Below are 15,304 nucleotides of genomic sequence, written 5' to 3'. Positions count from 1 at the left end.
ATGCTGCATGTATTTACATCTTTTAACCTAATATTGATACCACCATCAAATCCATCTCCTGAGATAAAACAATATTAAGGTTGATTTGGAATAATATGAGATATGCAACACAAGATAAAGGATGAATGTCCTTACCAAATTTGCAAGAATATGTCTACACCTCCAGCCTGTTGGTGCATAACTGATGGACATAGAGATGGAAGTTCAGGGAAACAGACGGGGACTGTAAAGCACATAATGGATCTAATAACAACAGAAATCTGGTATAACATAATTATGAAATATAATCTCCAGAGGGAGAGAAGTGTACTGGGCTGGGTTGCACATGAGCATGTATTCAAAGCAGGGCTAAACGACCTAAGCTTTAAACGATGCACATGTCACCTGCACCTACAGGGTTAATAGAGAAAATATTACAGTGAACCTGATTTATGAGGCAAGAAACATGTGCTCCCAACATGTTACCCCATTTTTGAATAAGTTTACACAAATGCCACTGCAGGCTTCAAAGGCACACATTCACAACCTGCAGAAAATAAACTCAGTAAAGATGAATAAACCATAAAGGGGAAGCTTTATGGACTCCCTGTGGATTTACAACACGGAGTATTCTGATTCTTTAACACAACTTTATTGATCTGCAGCCTTTTTCTCCTGTAAGAGACACGAGCTGAATCACATCTGACAAGAAGTGCTTTGATTGTTTCAATCTGCTCCCACATGAGTGTACTTCTGTCAGTCAGTGCAATGAAAACCTCAGCATCCCTGTAAAGATGGGTAAACTATGACCTCTGCTGATCACAAACAAAACAACCGCCGGTGTAAAAAAGAATTACACTCCGGCTTTAAAGACCTGTTTCCCCTTTGTGGATTACCAGTTACATTGCTGTGACACTACATACTTTGATGTATAACATGATATAATGACATGAATGAGTGCATCACACTGTGGAGTCTGGAAGCTGAGTGGGTTGACCTTCCACTGAACCGACAGTCATACCTAATCCTGTGACGGGAGAGTTTCTGTTGAGAGAAATATGGAAACCTTAGCAAAAACAGTGTTCCAATGCATTGTCTCATGAAAGTCATCACAGCTGGGGAAGAGAGTGTTTTTCATTGTCAGGCTGTGGTACGATCTGTCTGGTGATTGTTTTTCATTTGGTACACATTTAACGCCATAAGACAACATACAAATCATACCACGTGTTGAAATAAAATCACATCTGTTTCCAGCTATTTCCCACTTCCTGTTGTTTGTTTCCACAGTTTAACCTAATTGACACTTCATGTATTTCTCTCATCATTCTCACGTGTCCTCGTCAGTGCGTCTTTGAAGTCAAGATACTATAATAGAAATTAATCCCCACAAGGACAGAATTGCATAGAAACCTGCCACAGTAAATACATAAGTAGTTCCAGTAACACAATACTTACAGTAACAGTTACAGTGATTCCGTATGTGACGTTGAGTTAGTCAGTCAGTTACGTCACATAGGCTACGTAAGTTAAAACAACAGCAGTCTCCTGGTGAAACTCATGTGTGTTTTTCTTTACCCATCCATCCACCCCGACGTTCTCCCCACGTGGAATTTGTCGGTCTTTGTAGCCTACTACGTATCAGGACGTCCACATTCTCCCCCATCATAACTACTACGGCCAACAAAAAAACTAAGAATAAACGTAAATATGGATGGTTTTCAGTAACCGTTTAGAACAACTGTGAACTTAAGAATTAGTCATTACAGCTACTAGTTCCAGTATTGCTCCTGTTATTTGGACATATTTAGAGGTAGGCACATTCTAACCTCGTTTAGATTAAGGATTAATATGTCTGGCAGACTAGACTAACATTCAACTAACCCCCCCCCCCTATGCTGCTGCACTCTCTCTGCGACTGGGACAACACCGCACTCTTCTTCATCGTGACAAATGTAGCGAATTAAATATGGCTTTAAAATGTACAAAATATTGCTGAGCCACCCAGTCTTTACAGGCCATCTGTTCCACAAACTTTTGCTCCAGCTGCCCTTTCACACACAGAGTCAACTTCTAAAGTTCTTTATGTGAACAGATTCATATTGCAGGTGGAGCTTTCCGGGGCTTCCTCTCTCCTACTTGACGAGCCGGGTCTGTCCCGTGTGTGATGTAAAACGGAGACACTTGTCATTGCTGAAACTGAGCTGAGCTCTGCACTCTATTAGCAACTTGCCAAAAACAATCTGTCACTTTCCTCGCTGCAGTCACAACAACAGATACAAGGATAATTATTCTCTGCTACCTGCCTGTCACAAACAACAAAACGCTGGAAATGCAATTTTAATAACTCCATGCTTAGCATAATAGAATGTCACAGTTCTTTAGTTATGAGACGTCTCTAAATTGTTCTGGGGAATAGATTGTATTGACTTTTGCTATGTTGCATTTTTACAAAAGTTAGATCGCATAATTGGTAAAGATGGGGTTTTTACGCTGCGGCATGTTAAGTGCGGCATATTTTTGTGGATCTCAAAAAAAAATTCTGCTCCTACGTGACTCACGACACTGCACCGGTGATCTGAAGATTTAAAGTAATTCATTTTTGAATGTAGTTTGAAGTTAGAAGAAACTCATTAGAATCCAAAAGTGCGCAGAAGAAAAGTGAGAGGAAGCAACTGCAAAATGGGGAAAGCATTTATGTAGATGGCAACAAGGACTCAGGGTCTAGTTAGAGATAAACACTGCATAGAGATCAACAAATTAATGTTCTCTGATTATGCACTGATTATACTCTCCGGGTGGCCACACCAGGGCGATTTACAGACTTAAGATATCTCGCTTCTTTTCGGCATCAAACATAATAATGTGGAAAACAATGTGTTTACCAGATTAATTCTGCAGCTGTTGCTTCTATAGTTTATAAGTTTGAGTTACCTTTGGTTTGTTGGTTTCATATATCATATAAAATGACTCTTTAACTTGTTATTGTTCGAAATCAAACTATGTGGCTGAAATGTCACTACTAATGCAAATAAATATACTAATGCAATCTGGTAAATGAAAAATAATTCAATCAATTGTTAAATTACAAACTGCCCCATTACTTAGTCCAATGCACTCAGAGGCTTTGCTGCTGCAGCCCTATTGGTGTATGAGCGGTTGACATGTGCTGCCGACACTAATGATGAAGTCTTTAAAACAGCTGACCCAACAGAACCTTGGAAAATGAAGAGAAATGCAGTGTATCATTATCCAGTAACTGCTGTTACAGCTCGGATGTGTAGTTTAAAGATCAGACAGTTCCACGAACAGCAAGAGTGCTGCAGTAATGAGTGCTAAAACCTGTACATGTGTACGCCAGCGTTTGTGTACTTCCGGTCCCTTAGAGTCAATGGGTTGTTTAGAATTGTGTTTTTGGTTAGATGCCTAAAATAAGTGTGTGGTTAATACAAGCTTACGAGATTTTCACGTTGCGTTGTACAACATAAAATACTCATGATTTTAGAAGCTTTTACATGTTTTAAAAAAAGGCAGTTGTTGTTGGGGACATTAAACGTGTTTCTTCTGCACATTTTTTATTTTATAATGATTTTTCTTTTTCTCCATATTTGCTTTTAATTTTCCATTTTGATTTCTCCAACTGTGTTTATGTATGCTGATCACGCCGAACACTCAGTGGTGACATTGAAGTCGTGCGACCGTGGTGTAGTTCCTTCATAGCCTCACATTAGCGTTGTACTGTTGCATTCACCCTTCAAAAATCCAGAAAGTGGCGTTCACTTGTGAAGATTATCTTTCTGAACAAGTATCAGAAACGTTTATTTGCCACAGAGCTTATTTTCTGCAATAATCCAAAATCCAATTTAGAAATCCCAATGGCTTTTTGTGAAGGGAACCGGTGCGATGCTAACTTCAGACTTATGTTATCCCTGCAGCACTTCACAGAAGGTCAACACTTGTAACACTTGCAAGATCTAACAAAGCACATTTGTGAAACGTATTTATTTCTGGCGTCTTCATTCTCAGACAGAAGAACGACTTCTACATCACCATGAAGAACTAAACATGATGGTGGGCTTTCACTGTCCTATTTTGTGACTTTGTGAAAATATTACATCATTTTTGGATGAAATTTAATTGTAAGAACAACTCACCAGTGGGTGGACGGAAGGTGCGGGGGTTGAGAGGATGGTGGGGAGGATTTCTCGCATTCTTTGTGCTTACATTAAAAACTATTTAGAACATTTCAAAATAAGACAAAGTTAATGATTGAATGACATGAGACAGGAATCGTATATTTCATTTTGTTTAAGTTACATATTGCTCTGTTAACAGAAAGGCAGCCATTTGTAGAAAATGTGTGTTTTCTAGTGTCAGGAAGTTGATTAGCATGACAAAGTATCACTACAGTAATGTTACGTAGCGTTATAGGTGAGGAGTGTGTATCGGTGGTGATAGTTGATAGTGTAGACCAGAGGTCTTCAACAAGGTGTTGGTTGATTAGACAATTGTTCATATTTATTTTTATTTTTTTCAACCAATTGTTTTTCCACACATGTAAATGTCTTTAAATACACATTAACATGAATCCAACATATTGTAGCGAACGGATAAATGGATCAGGGTCAGACATCTCACTAATGTGTGATGTGTGCCATCCACAGATGGATTGAGGATTCACTGTCCCTTCTACATGTATGTTTAAAAAGAAAACATGAATCTGTGAATTATTTTAATAGTTCAGTGTTGGATGCAAGATGTATGTTACAAAATGGCAGTGGCACAGCCACCCTGTACCTTGTTCATGTTTAAAATAAAAACATGAATATATGAACCTGTGTATTAATTGAATAGCTTAGTATGGAATGCACAATAACAGAGTAGCTATGTCTATACATGGCCCAGTTTAATATAAAACAATTGTATACAATATATATAGTAGGGGGTCCCTGCTCCATCTCTCCATCAGTTTGGGGGTCCTTGGCCTGAAAAACGTTGAAGACCCCTGGTGTAGGCAATACTCATGTGTTCTCTGTATTACCTGTATTTTGCTATTCTCTCCTTTGTACACCTACACTGCTCTTGGCACACACTTGCTTTCATAGAGGAACCGGGAGCAGGTTGTGGTTCAGTGCCATGCTCAAGGGCACTTGTAACACTAGTGGGCTGATATTTGGAACCTTCTTCGTATGGTAACATTGCACGTGGTGTGTGCTGCATTCATTCCGTGAGAGGTATGATGGTATATAAGTTAAAAATTAAACGTTTCACAAATTTTTCTAATGAATGTTTTTTTTAAACCTTCAATGCCGTCGCTTTATTTATTTTTTCGCCTCGATTTTAAAATATGAGAGGATTAAATGAGAGGAGTCATAAAAACACTCACAGGCTTTTCATTAAAAATACTGCAAAATGGATAAATTATCACTTTTAAATTACAGGTTGAAGCTTTTCAGTAACTCTCAGTAAGATTTCAGAGCAAGTACATGAGGCTGTTTGATCTGGAAACTGTTGGTCCAGGCTCTTTCAGTCATTTGATGGAGGACAGGAGTTTTCAAGGTCTGACACTGTCGCTCCCCTTCAGATAAAGTTAAAACGAGTAAACAGGAAGTAAAAGGTTCTTATGGATTCAGTTAGTTAGCTGTGACTCGTTGTTTTAGCCTTTATTTATGGAGGTTTTGACAATTTGCCCCAATTAATAGTACGTCGAATTAGCTATAAGCAGTTGCTGTTTGTAGTAATTATCCCTGGATTACCTGTTTACTGAAGGAACTCAATAATCTGATACGTGTCTCTTCTATCATTTGGAAGAGGGGCGTTTATCCGCATCTGCACCAAACATCACTAGACAACATGGTTAAGCTACTGACCAGCTTCACATGTGCAGCTTGTCTATAACGTTATGAATTATCAAATGTGTTTTCTAACACATTCTGGTAATGAGAGCTGACATACACACATCAATAACAAACAGTCCTAGCTTTGATTTCTGCATGTTTCCAGCGGTGCACAGGAATCAAACCGAACTGATGCAACCTTGACTGAAAATCTAGTTAGTGGTCCTGCACAACAAAATAAGTCAAAGTGGTTGCTTAGCAACAGATGTATCACTGTGGCCTTCCTCCAGCAGCAGATGCTGTTGGAGGAAGTTTTTCAAGCCTTGACAGAACATCACAGGTTGACACGACTCAGGTTAGCTCTCTGCAGTCAACAGAAATATGACACTTTGTTGAGTCCTGCGAGAAATGTAACTTATCATTCCGGAGGTCAGAGTTCAACAGCGGCACATTATGTTTTCGTCTCGGTTTGACGGTCTGTCAGCAGGATTACAGAAAAACCGCAAACCCGATTTTCATGTAACCTGGTGGAAGGGTGCATAATGGGCCAAGGAAGAACACATTGCATTTTCGAGCTGATCCGAATCACGAGGTGGATCCACAAATTACGTTTCACTTTTGTTAACATTGCGAGAGAAGGAATTTGTGCTGCATTAATGTGGTGTCGGAATAAACAGAAGAATGAGTCGAGTCTCGGAAACACTCTGAGAAATGAAGTACAACACATCTTTTTTATAGCGTCCATGTTGTTTCCACACTACGACTTAAACCTCATGACTCTCAGAGTGTCGTGGAGCCGGTGAAAATGTTGTGCAGGATCACATTGTCAAAGCAAGATGTTCAGTGCATAAACTGTCTTTCACTTCTATTTGTCAAAAATCAATGCCCAACTACAACTGTGCATGAATTCCACCAGTGTTATTTTTTCTCCATCTCCTGTGGTTTCATCTTTTATTCAAACAGATAATCAGCCACCAGCAGCTCGGGCTGTACCTCTGCTGTCCATATGATGGTGCCATTGCTTTACATTAGAGACACCAGGGTAGCCGGAGCCTTTGTCTGCAGCACATATGGCAAAATAACTCAGTATGGTAATTGTGGGAGTTTACAAATACAGGCTTCAATATGTACCCTCACACTGTGGCAAAGGCACTTAGGCTAGTTGATCCTTTGATGTCCCAGAAATAGGCTTGAAGCAGGTATCATTAGGGGTTTTAGAGAGGCAGCGGGGAGAGTACTTCTCCATCAAAGCATTTGCGCTCCCCTTTGTACTGGGAACACCGGATGAGAGCTGCGCTGAAGGAGTCGAGCGACGAGTTTTCATTTTTAAAGACAAATACAAAACATGCCACACAGTGCACACACTGCGGTGTCGAATCTATGAAGTATTATATTAATACAACAAAAGGAAAAGTTTTGCTCTTTTACAATAAACCTTTGTGCACAAATTCACTGATAATGCTCTTTCCTTTTCACTCCATTTTACAGGTTTTAGCTTCGTTTGGTATTTATTTTCAAACGCATGCTGCACATTTTTATATTTTCGGCTGTATTTTTCCCGCTACTTTAGGCAGCCACAGGTTTCCATTTACTTACCAATAGTCCAACGTTACATAAAACATCACTGAACATCATCTGCATTCATTTTTTCTTAAAGTCACATCACGGTTCCACGACATTACCTCCTTTACCTGACCTTGACGTGCACACAAAGGAGTGTAATTATAGTTTTCATTGGATACGAATTGAATTAGTTTTTGTTTTTTAGATTAGGGCTGAAACACTTCGTCAACGGATCAGTCAACCGCCAGACAAGTAATAACAACAAATGTAGGAACAATTTTGATAATAAATTAATTGTTCAAGTTGTTTAATCAGCTGCTTTTTCTATTTTTTTAATTGAATATCATCAACTTTTGGAATGTTGATTGCACCACATTTTGCTTTTCCAACCTCGTCTCTTATACAATTTGGTTTACATGGTAACTTGCGATGGCAAATACGTTGTAGAAGGAAACGTAATGAGGAAACGAATGAATCTGACAAGCTGCAAAACTGTTGATACAGAACATATTTGCAAACACTCAACACATTCGGTTAAGGTTCGGGAAAGCCTCGGTTTAATACAGAAACAGTCTGCAGTGACTTGAAACACTAGACATGATGTGGTTACTGTTTTTAACTGAGTTATACTTAATTAACTGAAACTAAGTGCTTCAGAAGTAGGTCTCAGCATGCGAAGTTCCTGCACTTTGTACATCCACCATCCAGCCTGGCCATCTCCCCACAACTTACACATATATGGTACACATTATGCAAGTCTTCCATCACTGGAAAAACGGTTGCCTGTGACCATAATGGGAGAACACACAACATCAATGGGAAAAAATTGGTATTATCAAAAAATAAAATAATAATAATATTAATTTTAATATTTAATATTAATCATATTAATTTCTAGATTAAGAGTTTGGGAAAAATCAAAAATGTATTGATTGATTGAGGTGCTGATCGCCCTGTATGGGTTTGATCTGCCTTTTTTAAATAAAGTTGTGGTTCAGAGTCAGTATGCAGGCATGACTCTATTCAATGATTACCTCATACGCAGACAAGGTCATGCAATACGTGTTGAAAAGAAATGAGTACAGACTTGTCATGCAACATCTAGAAGACTGCAAATTGATTTCCATACCGTACAGAAAATGAATGGAAGAGAAAAGCTCCAAAATACATTCAAAAAAATCAAAAACGCAACAGCATGGTGTGCAAAATTGTCAGCCGCAATGTAAGTATGGGGTATGAAATACTGCACTTCAGTGCAACAATGTGCACTTGTAACTTTCTGAATGCTGGATATGGACATTTTCAGTCTTGAAAGCAGAACAATTACGTTCAAACTTGTCATGGAATTCCAGTGAGAAACTGCAGCAGTAATAACACTAAGCACACATATCTCACATGACCTGTGAGCTATTATGTATTATCTCAGCTTTTTAAGGACTGTTTTTAATTGTATTTAAATGTCCTTTTGTAATGTGTTTCTTTTGCATTTTGTCTCGATGCTTTTATTTTTTTTTACGTCAAGCCCTTTGCGTTGCCTTGTTGCTGAAATGTTCCACATAAATTATCTTGCCTTGCCTGTGTGTATTAATGACCACCAGCGGGGCAGTACAGGTTAAACATGCAGAAGCTCCTTCATACAATTAACATTATCTTTCTTTGAGAAGTAACGTTACTATACACTGTATAAAACTGTTTGACTGCTGCACAAGTTATTGTGGATATTATAAAAGTAAAGTCAGCGTGTAGGAAAACCTATTTACCATTAAAATCAGAATCAAAATCAGAAATCTTTATTAGTCCCACAACGGAGAAATTTCCCTTGTTACAGCAAAAGAACAAGAAAGTAAAGTGGCGAGTACACAAATAAATAGAATAAAATAGAATTAAAGTAGTATAAGTACACAGTCGTAGTTGTGATCGTTGCACAACAGTGGTGGAATAGTCTGTTCTTGGTGTGGTGGTCTACCAGGGGCCGTGGTGATTGAAAATACACTACATTATGCAGTTTTCCCTTGTGCGGTGCAAGGGTCTAAGGACAGAGGGGGTCGTATGCTGTACAGTATGTAAAGCCCACTGAGACAAATGTGTAAGCTGTGATATTGAGCTATATGAATACATGTGATTTGATGAGAAGAGGCTCAGAACACTTGTTGAATATTTTGATTCCTCTGACCACCACCTTATTCACATTCACTACTCTGATCAGACTGCTGGATAATACATAATTCTGCATTCTGGAGGTTTACCTTTTGAACATTTTCCACCCATTACTTTTGTGATTTGTGCAATTTAAGGCACAAAAACAACTTCACAGTTTAATCTCCTTTTTAGACTTCTTTGTCATTTTTTCTTCTTCTACCCCTGTGCTCTTAAAGACGTCACTCAGCATCTATTGTTACCAGTTACTTTGAGATTCATGTTTTATTTACAACACATGATCAGAATATAAAATATGATGCATGGTTATAGACTACCCAACAGCAGTGGTGGAGAAAGTATTCAGATCCTTTAAGTAAAAGTACTAATTCACTGTAAAAAATACTCAGTTAAAAGTCCTGCATTCAAAATGGTACTTAAGTAAAAATACGTAAGTATTATAGGGAAAAATAAAGTATTAAAAGTAAAAGTACTCAATGCAGAAAAATGTCCCCTGTAACAGTTAAATTATTATATATGATATCATTAGATTATTATTATTTACAATAATGTAATGTTGGATTTTATTGTTGTAGTTGTTTGAGGTTAAACTCACTTAACTATTAAATAATAATTGTTTAATTATGGATTAATCTGCTTATTTCTTCTCCATTAATCGATAGATTGTTTGGTTTTGAAAACATTTTGAAAATATTTGCCAATTATTCTTTTGATAATCCACTGATTGTTTTGGCTGTACTTGTGTAAACTAGTTGTTCAATTTATAGCAAACAAAAAATCATATTTATAAACAAGTTTTGTGTGTAAAAAGTGCAGTGAAAAGTACAATATTCCCATCTAATGTGTAATGGAGTATAATGAAAATGGAGTAATATGAAAAGAAAATATTTGAGTAAAGTACAAGTACCTTAGATTTGCACTTAAGTACAGGATTTGAGTAACTGTTAAGATAAGCGTCAGCCAGCTAAAACATTATAATGTTGCAGCTTGTATGTTAATGCATCATTAATAATAACACAGTAATATAATATATAATAATATAACAAATGACAGGGGCCATTCCGCATAATGAGTACTTTTACTTTTGATACTTTAAGTACATTTGACTAACTTCCACCCTTAGGTGAAGAAGTGAAAATGTGGTATTGCTACTTTCACTTCCTCCGCCGCCGTCTCTTCACATTTGCACTTTGAGTTTAATGTCCAACAGGTTTCATTCGTCTCCATCTTAATTACCACCTGAACAAAAACAATGACACTTAAGGGAGCGTTTATTATACATGGTAAGAAAATCTAATGAAGTAATTAAAGAAAAGCAACCTGCTAGCCACACTGGATAATTGGAAAATAATAAGGAAATGTTTCCAAAGACAATTAGACTAATGCAATTTCAAATGAAAATGTTTATAAATGACTTCGGTTGTTTGCCTGAGCTGCAAATTACAATGCTGTGTTTTCATTTTCTAAATATAGCCTAAAGTGAACTCTGCAGGCAGTGTTCTTTATTTATATGGATTTTGTACCAAATCAAGTGCTGTTTATGCTACCCCAGCAACATTTTCACGAAGCAGCTGCCCTCAGATAACATCAGGCAACAAACTATGACAAGGTAAAGTCTTCGAAGCTGTGTGTGTGTGTGTGTGTGTGTGTGTGTGTGTGTGTGTGTGTGTGTGTGTGTGTGTGTGTGGGCCGGCCTAATTAAGCTTATAAATCTGGCGGAGAGATGTGCAGTATAGCTGCTGGTTCCACTCAGACGGTGACTTGACATATTCCAGTTTTTACCCCGAATCGCAGGGGGCATCTTTTGGAGAACATAATCCTTAATGCTCTAATTCATCAAAACCCAGCACTGTAAGGACGACACAGTGAAATAATAAAATAATAAAAAACAGCAGAGGGAGTGCAAACTTTCAGGTTGTTAAAACTCAGAGCTTATCCGTTGGCATCAAGGCCCTTTTGCTCTGTACTCACATTAGTCCAATCCCTTATCGCTCTCACGGTCCAGACACAAGCCGATCGGGGCAGCAGAGGGAACATTGAGTTTTATATAAATCAATACTATGTCCCCAACACTTTGCTTCTCCCGGCACCCCGGGGAAGATTATAAAACGCTTGGCCAGATCATCTCTCCCCCATCATTTCTTTCTAAGGTGGGAAGTAAGAGCTGAATTGAAGAATTATTTTTTTTTGCACACACAAAGACAAACAATGTCCTGCGTTGTAATCTGCGCTCCGCTCCATTTTCATTACAGTCAATTTCTCAACTGCTGGACACATTGATACAAGCAAATGTTGTTGTTGAAGTCATGAAATTGTTCGCTGCCCTTAAAATCGAACTAAGTGCAATCTTCTCCCCACAGTCCCGCACTTAGACCACCGCAGCTATTATGTCAATGAATAAGCTGACACGGTGTTATTGAAAACTCAGGTGAAAATGTTATTCACAAGTCTCAAGGCTAACAAGTTGTAAGCTTAAGAAGCCTTTCAATTGGACAGGTATTCAGACTTTGGTGAGATGTGAACAGGTTGGATTAGATGGGATAGTCTGTTGCCTAAGCAACTGCTACACTCCACTGTGTTCCAAGAGGTTTCTTTATCTGCGTGGATTACACCGGGCGGCGGGGAGGAAGAAGAAAAAAGAAAAAGAAGAAGCTGTTTGCCTCGAGTCAAACAGTTCAGCTCCGAGGCCAGAGGCTGTGTCAGTGCGGGGCTAAATCCTCACTGGGTTTAAACAACAAACAAAAGTAGGAATCTGTCAACAAGGTGCGAAAACAAAGTCAAGTGAATCAGAGAAAGGGTGACAAGGAAAGATAAGAAGCGCACAATGAGGCTGATGTATGCTAAATCCACTCCAGACTAAATTATCCTGAAACAGCGGCACTGCGTACCTAAGCTCTTAGGTGAAAAGCGGCTGGATTACATTTTTTTATTATTATATTTTAGCTGACAAGTGGAAACAGTGGAGCCACGTGGGATGTGTCACAATCCCGAGAGAGCTCCTGCAGCTTTTTCCCCGGCGAAGTGACACTTGTTCAAATTATTTATTTACATCTTCGTTTCATCGTGCGACGCACCTACATTAGAGCAGCTGTGTTGCGATGCTTTATGATGATGAATTTCCATAAGGAGATTATGGAAGTTTTGTGATGACAGAAGGATAGAAAGACGACACAACAACCTTCTATCAGGAAAAATAACAACAACAACAACAACCCTGCTTTCACTTCTGGAGTTAACAGGTGCCTTCGGCAGGAGTTTGACTTGTCCTAATACTAAATATACACACACACACACACACACACACACACACACACACACACACACACACACACACACACACACACACACACACACACACACACACACACTAAGAGGCATGGCATTTGCTTATTTCATCATAGGGAGAAAAAGGCAAATGTATCCAGACAGATATAGATAAATATGACTTAATAGTTTAGATAACTAAGTGACGATAAGATAAACTTTGTTTGATGATATATTGTATATTTACTTACGACACTGACGTGGGAATTCACAAAGAATGCGCATCTTTTGCAAAGTTTTGCAGCTGAGTGCAATTTGTCTTTTTCTGTGTCTGATTGCAATTACCCATGTGGCAAAGTACAAATGTTGCCTGGGATTTGTTGACACTTTCAAATATAGGAAATGTACTTTCAATTTTAATTTAAGTCAGTCATCATCCAGCACTCATGTTGTGGTTAGGCTTCCGTGAAAAATGTCTATAATATTATATTTGGATGTTGTCTTTTCCTGACAGACAGGAGCATCTGTGTTTTCTGAAATGTTGACATATTAAATAATCATTAACTGTTGTTGAGTTATAAATATACAATGATGGCTCATCCCAGTAAATATTTCCTAGAGCTGCTTCACAGCAGCAGCCCCTTGTTTCTCCTCTTTTACCACACTTTTATGTTATAACAAAGAATCCATACGAATCAGCTGTTTTTTTGAATACCGTGCGGGATCAACTGTCACAGTTTATATAGATTTTTAACCGTTAGTTTAAATGTTAGTTTAGCACTTTTGTGAGCAAGTGCCACTCAAAACTTCTTTATGTTTTCATGCTGTATGTGAGATTAAGAGCAGCCAAAAGCAGCGAGGAGCTCTGGTGGGAGATGAAGACTTCTGGCGAACCTTCTGCTGTATAACAAAAAAAGTCTTTCTCTGGTATTATTTGGCTTGTCAAGCCTCAATTACAAGTCTTAGTTGACTAATCTTGTGATGAAACGGGCACACAATACACTTACACACATCATTAACCACAAAATGGCAGCTCCAACGGAAATGCTACAGCTGAGCTAAACGGAGGTGGTTTCACACACAGACTGATCTATACTTGTGTGTGTGGTGTCGTGTGTGTGGTGTCATGTATGTGTGTGTGCCAACGCTGTACTGCAGGGAGCAGAGACACTGACAAGAGCTGCTTGACTCATGCAATGTCTTCACAGTGGAGGCATGGATACTGTGGTAATGAGTGTTGTGCATTGTGTACACAACTCCGCCGTGATTGGACTCACCAGAGAACAAACAAACCCGTTACGCTAGACTTGCATGTGCACACACACACACACACACACACACACACACACACACACACACACACACACACACACACACACACATCCTCGGAGACACAATTATTCAGAAATAAAGAAATGAACGCATCCCTAATGTAAATATGAATACAGTGAACGCTCCATTAGTGTTGTGATAGGGCCCCGGCTGAGTTGAACCCTGCTTGTTGTGTTTGTTAAGTTTGTTGTGTTGTGATCTGGCCGCAACAGCGGGACATTCATTTACCCAGGGTTCCTGGCATGTCGGTGCATTAACGGCAAAAAAGTTGAACGCTGTTGGACATGAGGTCAATTGGGACAGTTATTTCATGAGGCGCTCAGCGGTGGATGCGGGAGGACTTCTCGGAGTCACACGCACACGCTTAGACACACATTCAGAAAAGAACACACTGAAAGCTACAAATTCACAGCAGTGACTTCAGGGGAGCACTAATGGTGTGTATACAAGTGTGCATGCTTTTTAGGGGTAAGTGAATGTCAGCGAGTGCAGCTTTCTCTGGAGTGAGCGCTCACTTGCTGCTTTTAAAGAGACATTCTGGACTCCCCTTATAAGTTCTGATCCATCATCTCCTGCGGAGTGCAGCTAGACGTTTTAGCCTCCCTCCCCCCGGAATCAGCTCAAAAACAGCTGTGACACATGTAAAACCTTTACTGATCTCGACACTTTGAATGTGCATTGAAGTATGATGCCATTGGTTAGAATGTCATGGTTTTGGTGTGGTACACAAATCAAGGTTCAACAGTTTGATGTACTCATAATATCCAACACTGTCTCCTAGACATTACATTTATACTATACTGTATATACTACAAGAAATTCTCAGATAGTGGTCCATTGCAGGTAGGAATAGTATAAAGAGTACCACAGTGAGCTGAAAAGGGCTGCAGGCGACAGGCGATTATTCACTAGTACACCTGCAACACATAATCAAGGTAAACTACTTTACCTCGCTGTGTGGTGCAGTGGGAAATCACTTGTGAGTATGGAACAACCCTAAAAGAGAACCAGGCCTTTATTTAAAACAGGCTTATATTAGAGACAAGCTTTCATTCCTACTTTCCCCTCATTCCAGTTAATGCAAATGTCACTTTCATTCACCAATTACAGTGTTTTAACTTTTGGTAACACTTTATACTGAGTCCACTATTTTAAAACTCTCACACAGTCAGCAT

This window comes from Cottoperca gobio, chromosome 7 (assembly GCF_900634415.1).
Source record: "Cottoperca gobio chromosome 7, fCotGob3.1, whole genome shotgun sequence".
Lineage (NCBI taxonomy): Eukaryota > Metazoa > Chordata > Actinopteri > Perciformes > Bovichtidae > Cottoperca > Cottoperca gobio.
This window is presented reverse-complemented; position numbering follows the sequence as displayed.